The sequence below is a fragment of the Juglans microcarpa x Juglans regia genome, chromosome 4D (genome assembly GCF_004785595.1).
Source record: "Juglans microcarpa x Juglans regia isolate MS1-56 chromosome 4D, Jm3101_v1.0, whole genome shotgun sequence".
Classification (NCBI taxonomy): domain Eukaryota; kingdom Viridiplantae; phylum Streptophyta; class Magnoliopsida; order Fagales; family Juglandaceae; genus Juglans; species Juglans microcarpa x Juglans regia.
The window spans coordinates 21,284,560-21,296,887 of NC_054600.1; positions in this window are offsets into that span (position 1 = coordinate 21,284,560).

Sequence of the window (12,328 nt, forward strand, 5' to 3'; positions counted from 1 at the left end):
TGATATTTAAAACGACATTATTTTGTATTTTTATCTCTCTATTTAAAATGTTGTTTTGAAAAATTCTGGTATCTGATTACAATCCAGGTAACCAGATACCGAGGTTTTTATAATAGGATAAGGTTGCGTATCCAAACTGCATTATAAACCCAAATACAGATTATGGTATAGTTGGGTGCCTGAATCCACGTCCAAGTTTACACTCATATTATCAACTTTAGTCACAGGTTACTTGTGTAATGGATCAATCAACAACATCTCAGGCAATTGAGAGGCTTAGGTTGCATTTGGATGTTGAGCTGAGTGATTTATGAATAATAGTAAGTTGAGATGGTAAAATGAGTTTTGTGAGGTTCACCTAAAATGAGTTTAGATTTGTTTATGGGAAGTTAAAAAATTGTGGGTTCCGCTTGTAAAGAGGTTTTGAGTTGAAAAATGGTGCGGGTCTCATGTGTAAAGAGGTCTTGAGTTGAGTGATGTTTAGTGATTTGGGAGTTGCATGTTTGAATGTTGGGTTAGACTTAAGTTTGAACTCAACTCAGATGAGTTCAATTGCTTCCATGTTCCAAATGTAGCTAATAACGTAGTAGCTTTTTTCATTGCATATTTTGTTATACGCAATGGTACAAAACACAAATTACACATGAAGTCTGAGAAATAAAAATCAATATACAAATATTCATAAACTTGGAAAATCTTATGCATCTCGGGATAGTATAAGATCACAAATTACAAATACTAGTTTCCCTCTTTAGCCAAAAACTTTGTATATATCAAAAACCGCATTGTGTAATTAAGTACTATCTTGTTTTCTTGATGGGGTCTCTCGGCGCTTGCTGGGGAGGTTTTTCTCTTACTTTGGGCAAGTTTGGTCTTTTGGCTTTGTCAAGAAGATTGTTTAGTAGTTGAATACCAAATAATATTGTTGATCACGTTGCATGTAAAGATGTCAGACGAGATCATAGCCAATTGGGGTAACCTCCAGCTGACAGATGAAGAACTACTAGAGGTCACTATAGACAACTCCAATGAAGATGTGGTCATGAAGCATGGAAAACTCTGTCTGGTTGGGCTGTTGGTGGCAGGCAAGGCTGTGAACAAAGAAGCTTTTAGAACTACCATGATGAGAATCTAGAAGGCAAAAGGTGGGGTTCATTTTCGAGAGGTTGGTGTCGATTTGTTTTTACTTGAATTTCAGAATGATCATGATTTAATGAGAGTTCCGAGAGGTAGACCATGGTCTTTTGATCACAACTTGTTTTGTTTGAAATTTGTTGATGGTTCTTTATCAGCGAAAGATCTTATATTTAGTAGAAAATCATCATGGATTCAACTTCATAATTTGCCTCTATGTGGGATGACTAAGGAGATAGGAGTACAAGTTAGTAATAAGATGGGGATTGTGATGGAAGTTGATGTTGATGAAGATGGTGTTGGATGGAGTCCATACCTCAAAATTAAGCCTAAACTTGATATTACCATGCCACAAATGAGAGGGACTCTCTTAAATCTTCAAGGTAATCAATATTGGATATCCTTTAAGTACGAGAGGTTACCAAATTTTTGTTTTAGATGTGGAATTATAAAGCATAGTGAATCTGGGTGTATGAAGGCTGCTACAAACATGTCATTGCATTTGGGTGATCAAAACCAATATGGTGCTTGGTTTAGAGCCCCTTCTTCAGAAATCACAAGTAGTGGTAAGCAACATGGAGGCAAAGTGGACAAGGTGCAGGCGAATTCAAACCCTATTGAACTGCAGGAATAAGAAGATGACATGACAAGAGACCTAAAAATTATGGCAAGGATTTTTCTATCACGAATAAGGTGATTGAATTTTTGGATAACCCTTTAAGAGAGTCCATAAATAAGGAAAATTTCCATTTAACACACAAGAAGTACACAGCTAGTCAACTCTCTGGAAAGGAAACTACTAGATATCCTATCGAGCAATCAAAGGATCCTGTTAAGCCCATTTTGGGCAAAGATTCTCTAGATACAAATCAAAATCAAGGTGACTGCTTTCATTAAGAAAGTATGACACTTGAATTTCAGGAGCTTAATGAGGCCAAATTCAATAAAGTCCACTCTCCAGATAACAGGTGTGAAAAGGTGCAGGAGCTACCAGTTGTTTGAACAGGTGAAGTAATCTAATTGCAATCTAACCAAGGTCAGTAAATGGAAGAGAAGAGCAAGAACAAAAGAAGAACATTCTCAGATTAATAGCCTCATAACTTTCTCAAGGAAATGAATGTCATCTAATTCATATACCTCATCTTTGGAAGCCTCATTAATGAATTTGGTGGAAGGCTCCAACCCAAAGAAAGGAAAGAACATTTTTTCCTCAGGAAGTGGACTTGAATGTTTAATGGCGGAGGCTAGTTCCCAGTCTCGCCAAGGCCAACGAATCTCCTAAGTTGGAACTGTCGAGGGTTGGGAACCCTCGGACAGTTAGAATCCTGAGTCTTTTGATGAAGAAAAAGTCTCCCAACTTGGTTTTCTTAATGGAAACCAAGTGCAATAAAAGTAGAATTGAGAATATAAGGGTCAAACTGAATTTTGATAGCTTTTTTGTTGCAGAGAGTATTGGCTGCAGTGGAGGTTTGGCTCTCTTATGGAACCATATGTTGGATGTTCAGCTTGTTAGTTATACCAGATGGCATATTAATGCTATTATCACATAGGCGCACCATGTTTCTTCCTGGCAGTTTACTGAATTCTATGGTCATCCAGACACTTCTAAGAGGCAAAGTAGCTGGACCCTTCTTAAACAAAGAGCCAAATAGAGCCATTCCATGGCTCTATGCTAGGGATTTCAATGACATAATATGTCAAGATGAAAAATGTGGAGCTATTTCTTGACCTTACAAGCAAGTGGAGAATTTCAGGAAAGCACTTGAATTCTATTCTCTAAGTGATGTTCATACTATGGGCCAGCAATTTACTTAGTCCAATAATAAGAGAGATCATGGCTTTTCCTGAGAAAGACTTGATAAAGTTGTTGGTAACCCTGAATGGCATAAAAAAAAATCAATAATTCAATCTGTTCAATATTACCTGCCATCAAATATGATCATTGTCCCCTCCATACTGTTGCTTCTGGTAACCAGCAGCTCTTATTACAACAATTGTAACGATAGAAGAAAGCATTATCTCTTTAGATGGTAAGCTATGTGGCAGCTAAAATAAGGTTGTTCAGACGCTATCAGAGGCATGAAGGTTGGCCTCAAATGGAGATCAAGGTTGCGCCTCAATGGAGATCAAGGCTGCTCAAGGTTTAGAGACAAATTTTTAAGTGCAAATAGGCTCTCAAGAAATGAAATCCTCTATTGCTAGAAATAAGCAAGGAACTATTAGAAAGAAAATGAAGGAAATTGCATATTTGCAAGCTTCAACAAGTGGTGAGCATATTAGTATGATTCAGCAGCTTCAAAGGAAAGTGGAGAGCTCTCTCGAGGAAGATGAACTCAAATGGAAGCAAAAAGCCAAGCAGTGATTGCTGCATCATAGTGATAGGAATACAAAGTATTACCATGTGTATGCAAATCAAAAAAGAACAAAAAAAAAATGATCAAACAAATTGTGGATGATTAGTGCCACTCAATAACAAATCAATCCATGACAGGGGACACTTTCACAAGCTTTTTCTCTTATCTCTTTAGTACCTCTAATCCTTCTGAAATATGTAGTTGTCTGTATGGATTGATGGCTTGTGTGACAATAGAAATGAACTCTAAGCTCTTGCATGAGTTCAATGAAATGGAAGTTAAAGAAGCCTTTTTTCCTTTTTTCAAATGCCTCCTCTCAGTTTTCTCGGTCCTGATGGCTTTCCAGCCCATTTTTATCAAGCTAACAAGCATGTTGTTGGAGCTAAAGTCTGTCAATTTGTGTTAAGATTTCTGAAGAATGGTGGCTCCCTCCAAAATGTCAATGACATTTTTATTACTCTGATTCTAAAGAAAAAGCAACCTAAGAAGGTGACTGATTTTAGGCTTATCAGTCTTTGTAGTGTGATTTACAAGTTTGTTACTAAAGTTCTTGCAAATAAGTTGAAGAAAATTCTTCCTGAGATCATCTTTCCCAATCAGACTACATTTGTGCCAAGTCAACTGATCACTCCCAACATTTTGGTGGCATATGAGACCCTCCACTTAATGAACTCTCAAATGCATGGACAATCGGGTTTTATGGCATTTAAACTTGATATAAGTAAAGCTTATGATCGTGTTGAGTGAAGATTTCTTGAAGAAGTCATGTGCAAACTGGGATTTGATAAAAGGTGGATTTCTTGAAGATTTCTGATTAATAGTGAACCACAGGCCTAATTTATTCCTACTAGAGGTTTAAGGTAGAGGATCCCCCTTTCTCCATACCTATTCATTTTGTGCACAGAAGTTTTGACTTCTCTTCTTAAAATTGCAGAAGCCAAGGGTAGCATTTCCGGTGTTCCTATTGGGAAAAGCTATCTATGTATCAACCATCTATTATTTGTGGATGACAACCTCGTCTTTTGTAGAGCAATCTCTCTTGAATGGAGTCGTATCTTCCATATCTTGGAGACTTATGAAAAGGCTTCAGGATGATGCTCAACAAAGAGAAAACTTCCTTGTTCTTTAGAAGGAATACCCCACCAAAAATCCAACAGAACATTTTGCAAATTGCAGGAGTAAGATCCACTGGCTCTTTTGAGAAATACTTGGGTCTTCCTGCTGTTATTGGTAGGAAAAAGGCACCTGCATTTCATTCTCTTATGGATAGGACGTGGACTCGTATAATCAATTGGAAGACAAAACTATTGTCTGCTGCAAGCAAAGAAATTCTTCTCAAAGCAATCTTCTAAGAAATTTTCATTTATACCATGGGGATATTTTCTACTTCCTCAATCCAATTGTAAAAAATTGAATAGAATGATGAAGAGATTTTGGTGGAGTTATAATGAAGATCATTCTAAGATCCAATGGGTGAGTTGGAAACAAATGAGGATGTCTAAGGAGTTTGGTGGTTTGGGATTTAGGGATTTCAATAGCTTTAACATTGATATGTTATCCAAACAATGTAGGAGAATATTGCACCATCTAGAATCCCTCCCTGCACAAATTTTCGAAGAAAAATATTTCCCTCAACATGATTTATTTTAATCAAAATTAGGCCACAGACCATCATATGAATGGAAAAGTATTGTAGCAGGAAAGAGTCTGTTGGAAGAGGGATTATATTAGAGAATTGGCAATGGCAAGAGTGTGAAGATTTGGAGTGATAAGTGACTACCAGTGCCCTACAATCATAGAATCCAGTCTCCAATTTTAGATCTTGGAGAGGATGCCAAGGTAGAAAAACTTATTGATGCTAATTTGCAGTGGTGGAATGAAAGTCTTTTACTAAAATCTTTTACCCCTCAGGAAGTTGATTTGATTAAAAAAGTTTCTATCAGTTTAAAAGGAATAGAGGATAAACTTGTATGTTTTTACTCTAAGGATCACAAATTTTCTATCAAAAGTGCTTACCATCTTCATAGAGAGCTCACTACCAGGTTTGATGCAGGAACCTCTAAGGGAGATCTAATAATGGTACTTCAAGATCTATTTGGAGATTGAATGTTCCAAATTCTATAAAAATGTTTATCTGGAAAGCCTGTAGAGATGCTCTCCCCACCTTTTCCAATTTGTTCAAAAGTAAGGTTGTAGAAGATGACTTGTGCCCAATATGCAAAGCCCCATGTACTTTGGAATTGTGTGGCTTCCTGAGATGTTTGGAGTTTAGGTGGTATAAGAATTCAAAAGATGTCTTTCCAAAGTCATGCTTTATCGAGAAATGGAGACAGTTGGCCCAAAGATTGCAGAAGGAAGATCTGGAAGAAGCATTGTAATTACTAGGCTGATATGGATGAGGAGGAATTATGTTACTCATGGCAAAGAATTCCTTCATCCCAACAAACTCATCCAAAGAGCCAGGAAGAAGCTACAACTTTTTCATAGCCATTAAGAGAGGCATTTATTACCAAGTAGTAATGCACTACAGACCCAGTCATGGAAGAAACCTCATAAGGATATGACAAGGTGAACCTCATAAGGATATGACAAGGTGAACTGGAATGCAGCCATTGATAAAATCAAAGACAAGATTGGGATTGGAGTTGTCATTAGGGATGCAAAAGGCCAAGTCTTAGGCTCCCTTAGAGCCTTGCGGGCACTCTATGCAAAAGCTTTTGTTGCTAAATCTTATGCAGTGTAGATGGCTGCTCAATTTTGTAAAGATATGGGGATTAGATAGTTTATTCTTGAGGGAGATGCATTGCAAGTGGTTAATCTTCTCAATAAGGACGTGAAGGATTGGAGTTCAGTTGGACTATTAGTTGAAGATACAAAGGCTATGCTTAACTCTTATGCACAATGGATTGTTAAACATATGAGGAGAGAAACTAATGGTGCAGCTCACAACTTGGCGAGGGATGCTCTTAATTTCCAAGAGGATTAATTTGACATTGAAGATGTTCCTGAGTATATTCACTCTATTATTTTGCAAGAATCTTTGTAAGTTCTTTTTAGCAATAAAATTATTTTCCATAAAAAAAAAAAAAAAAAAAAGCCTTTGTATAAGTAGGGTTTCTCTTTGAAGTTATGGACATGCAAAATGAAGAAAACCATCTAAAAAATATAAAAGTTTTTAAGTTGACTGAACAGACAATTGCAAAAAAATAAAATATTATGAAGGGAGGTTGAAGGCAAATAAAAATATCGTTTAGAAAATTCTTAATGCCAAACTTGTGAATTTTAAAATATTTGTATTCTTTAAGAATTGGGGCTAGATCTTAAAGAAAATAACTAAATATCTAAACATATATTGATTTTTTAGAAGGGAAAAAAACTATACATATTGCATATTATAAATGTTAGGGCAATTTTGTAACAACAGGTTGAAGGGGGAAAAAGGAGTCATCTCCGGCATTTGGGGTGCAAATCCACTATTAATGGGAGTAATTTACAGTCTCTCATGGCCTCTCGTAGCTTACTATACAAATGGATCGGTGACCCCTATTGCCTGGAAATAAATAAAACTGAAGCTTCCATCTGGAGGTTGAAGAAATTCCCGCATCAAGTCGCCCAAAAGTCTTGAAGTCCTCCTCTAATATTTGGTTTTAAATCCCTTTTATTGGCCTCTGTAAGGGGTTGGTGAAGCACTCAGACTTTATGTCACTTCATCGTCCTCTCTTTGTGCCTGACCCCATTTTTCTCTCTTTTTCCCTTTTTCCTGTCACATCCTTTATTTGCCCATGACACATTTTCCCTTGCTCAGCTTTTGTCATCTCATTTCATTCTCTCTCTTCCTTTATGATGAGACCCCTCCTTTGAGCTGAGTTTGTGATGTCACATTGGAAACAAGTCATCTTCTACAACCTTCCTTCTCTCTCTTCCTTTATGACGAGATCTCAATCTTAAGATCAAATACTAAACAAATAATTCAAGATGATGGTATCTAACTCATATGAAATTAGTTGTGAAGTCTTATCTTCAAGATTCCACTAAGAAATTAAAGAAAAAATAATAATTTTCAGGTTTCAAATAGCAATTCAAGAAGTTTTGTATTCAATTGAGCTATCTTTCCCTTCGAGAATCCTCTCTCACTAAAAAAAAAAAAAGTCTCTAGATCTGAGTTTCGCTGAAGGAAGAGGCCTCGGCTTCCTCTACCCTCCCCCTCTCCTTCCCTCACTTCTCCTTCTCCTCCTCTTTCTCCCACTCCTTCCATCATTTCTTATATTATTTTTCTTCATTTAAGGTCGAAAAAGTCAGATTTACAATTTTCTAGCAACTCTCAAGAAACACGCGCAGTACAAGAAGACTCTCAGGCCTCAAACAATTCGAATGATAGTGACGGTTTTCCTGAAATCACCATGCATGATCCTCAGGCACAGCTCACAACTGCACGCGGTTCTCACGCGCCCGCGCCAAATCATCAAAATCACCACCACTAGATCTTTCATATCTGACTGTTGTGGGTGAAAAGAGATAAGCTTACTGCCTTCACGTGTTGTCAAAGTTTACCGGAGTTGATCCAAACTGTAATCCATCATTTTTCGTTCTTATTTTCCTTATTGTATAGTAAAAATAAAAAAATGAGTTCGTCTCTTGTACTATTTGTCCATAGAAATTGATTTATAAAGGGTGAGATTGAGTCTCTGTCTAGGCAGAGTGCTGTTTCTTGGACATTTGTCTATAGAGAGTATCAGCAGCAGTGAAGTTCAGATCAGTCCTGTAGCATACTAGAAAAGCTCCAAATGGTTGATATGGGCATATCCTCACATGTATCTGGTCATATATATAAGTTTCTCTTGATGAATGAATGAATGATGATATTTCCCTTAAAAAAAAAAAGTTTTGTATTCAAAATGAAAGTAGATGATTTTATAGGCATTTAACTTTTATGTAAGGAAAATGATATTCTCATTACTGGTATTTATCGCTAGTTCTTACCATTGAAATTTTTTATTTTATTTTTAAATTTCTCATTTTACTTTGTGATTAAGAAAGTATTTTTAATAATATTGTGATTTTTTATTTTTTTAAAAAATATTTAAAAGTGTTAAAAAATACATTAAAAAAAATAAAAAATAAAAAGATCAATTATGCCTAACGGTAGCTCCCAGGTCCAGGAGCTATAGACATAGCTCCATCCTCTATGTAATATTATGGCTTACGATTAATATGGAGTTAAACAATAGATATTTCATTTTTATTTTAATTTGTTGTTTCTCAACATTTTCCCATCAATTAGTTGGAAAGATATTTTTCACGTAAAAGGTTGCTACATTTTTTTTTTTTTTTTTTTTTTGGGTGATGGAATTGATCGTGTCGTTGACTTGATCAGAACTTTGATTACGATATCTATTTTCAGACTACTTGAAAATTATATGTTGACTATTCTTCTTTCATTCAAGGCAGATTATATATATCATATCTGTAAACAAGTTTAGGAGTAATTTCCTTTTTAAAAAAAAAAAAAAAAAATTGGGAGTAATTTTTCACTTCAAACTTTTGTAAAAGTTTCTGAAACTTTTCCAAACTTTTCGTCCCTCCTTCCAACATTAAAACTCACAGTTTTGGTGCGACACGTTTGGGTTTGGATTCAAAAATGCCTCAAACACATTTCAACTCATCACATATAATCATTATAATTTTTTTAAATTTTTTATACAAAATATAATAAATAATTCAATTTTTTCAAATCTCAAAATAATAATAATATTAAAAAATAATATTCTAACCGTATTTTATTCAATTTTTAACTTTTATCTCAATTTACTATCTAAACCTCACCTTAAGTTATGTTTAGATGTTGAGGTAATTTCATATAATCTGAATTGATTTACATGTGAATAATAATGTTTTGTGGATTTTATAAATGTATTTGAATATAAATATTGAGATCATATGTGTTTGAATATATAAAATATGTTGAAATAAGTTTAACATTTTATGAGAAGTTAAAAAAATAATAAACTTTATTAATAATTAATTTGAAATGAGTTGAGATAATCTTGACATCTAAATATAGTATTAGATAACAAAATCTTTATCAATAAAAAATTCGTGCAAGTTGTAAGTTTGATCTATTATAGTTTTAAAATATTAAAATATTGGTATTTTTTTAAATTAATATTATGGGTCCTACTTCAATGATGTGTTGTATGTGTGTAAAAAAGCTACGAATAACATAAGAAAATGAATAAACGAAAACAAGGAATTACATTTTTACTTATAAAATTTATTATTATTATTATTATTATATAAAACTAAAAGTTTTGCTAACTTGGAATGTAAGGAATAATCTATGATAAAAAGAATATAATCCATTTTATATTTTTAAATTAATCAATCATCATTTATAGCATGTGTACTCAAAATTCAGAGATTGTTTAGTTCTCACTTATAGTTATAAGTGTAATCTAAATAGGCCAAGAAAAAAAAGTGTAATCTAAACAGGCTACTCAATTGGTAGCACGAATCTAATTTGGCTAATCCCGACTTGCGCTCAATTCGTTTATAGAATAAACTCGTTTGTAAATATAAAATTATGATCACTTATTAAACAATATGATTCATATAAAACTTGATCCGACTCGATTATCTTTGAAAAAAGACACATTCACACTGAATTTTTTACTAATTAAATTGAGTTTAGTTCTCAATTGTAGAATTGATTGGAATGCTTAATGCTTGGAGAATGAGATGAGATAATAATTTTATGAATAATAGTGAGATAGTTTATGAATAATAGTGAGATTGTTTGAATTAAGTATTTATTGGGTTTTAAAAAATGAGAGAGAAAAAATTGAATAAAAATATTATAAAGTTAAAATATTATTAGAATATAAATTTTTAATATTATTTTTATTTTGAGATTTGAAAAAAATAGAATTATTTTTTGTTCTTTGTTTGAAAGTATGGAAAAGTTGTAATGATTAGTTTGAAAGTATTTGTGTTTGAATAATCTTTAAAAATAAGATAAGATGTAATGAAAAGAGATGGAAATTATTTTCAAATATTCCCTTAATTTCTCTTTTCATAATGGAATCGAATACCTAGAGGTGTAGAATCGGATACGGATCCAGGTATCCGGCCATAATCCGATCTGTATCAGGGTTTTAAAAACTGGGCGATTATCCTCCCAGATAAATCTGAAAATAATCCAGACCGTAACTAGATGTGAACTGAATATCCGGATTGTAACCAGATATCCAGGTTTATTAATATCTTTTTTTGGTTTTAAAAAAAAGACTTTTTAAAATGTTTTTATACCACTTTTTTTAAGGAAAAAAAAATCTAATATCATTTTTAACACTCGGATTTAAAAAAAAAAAATTAAAAGGTTTTTTTTAAAAAAAAAATCTTCTTAACAATTTAAAAAGTCTTTTTTATAGGCCTTTATGTTTATTATTATTTTTTATACAAAATAAATAATAATATATCAACACAAACAATACACGGAAACTACAAATTATTATCGTTAGTGCAATTGTTTTATTTTTTTTTCTTATTTTTACATGTATTTTTTTCACACTTTTAAATATTTTTTAAAAAAATAAAAAAACCACAACATCATTAAAAAAATATTATTAAAAAAAAACTTATTTAATCACTAAATAAAAAAAGAGAAAAGGACAACCGGTAGCTGGGAGCATTAAGAGTAGCTTTCTTCTTCAAAATATGCAGATCACGTAGCTAACTGCGCATGTTCTGATCTTCTGTGCTTCCCAGCTTATTGCATGCATACATGTATGAAAATCCGAAGCATCGGCGGCTTGTTGCGGCCTGTATTATTGAATAGTACTTTGGCTCATGTAGATGTTAACACCACAAATTTGTAGACAACCCAAACTGCATCTTACTCTATATATTAAGTTACTCTCTCTCTCTCTCTCTCTCTCTCTCTATATATATATATATATATATTGTAGATGATCTAATTCAACTGCATGGATGCAGGGTTAATCTAGCTAGCTGTACTCAGCTTGTGAAAAATATCGACATGAGGACCTTTGTTGAACGTAACGTATAATGTTACAAATCCAAACCTCAAGATGCATGCTTTTCAAGCACATGATCTAATTGATCCAAACCCCATTGTCCCAGCTCCACCTCCAAACATATTATACCTGATCTTGTTTTGGTCTGATCCAATCGTTTGAATGATCGAAACAGCAGAAAGTGCTGGTAAAAAAAATGAAAGGGAATTAAGATGTTTGAGAAGCATCATGTGTATTAGAACTCTAGATCAATGATCTCTAATATAAAGTAATGGTGTATTGAAAACATCCAAGAAAACATGGGAAAATTATGACACAGGTTCATTGGAGAGAGATTTTTTCTATTTTGTCTCCTGAACAAGTTTTGTACTAGCATTCCTTATGTCTTACCATGGATCAAATAATGGAGCATCTCCTACGTATTCTTCAAGGAAAAAGAGAAACAAAGTCTCCCTTCGGTGCCCACTTCAGTTACATGATACATTTTCCAATCCAATTCATGCATACAGTACTCAACCTATCCCTTATTTTTAAATGAGTGGACGGCTAATATCATGCAACTCTTAGGCTGCGTTTACATGTTGAGCTGAACTTAGTTGAGTTGAGTTCTTTATAAATAGTAATGAGTTGAGTAGTAGAGAGAGTTATGTGGGGCCCATCTAAACTGAGTTTAAAGTGTGTTTGGATGTTAAGATGAGTTTAATACTTTTTATGAGAAATTAAAAAAAATTGTGAATTCCACGTATAAAAATGTTTTAAATTGAAAATAGTTGTGGATCTCACGTGTAAGAAGGTTTTGAGTTAGGA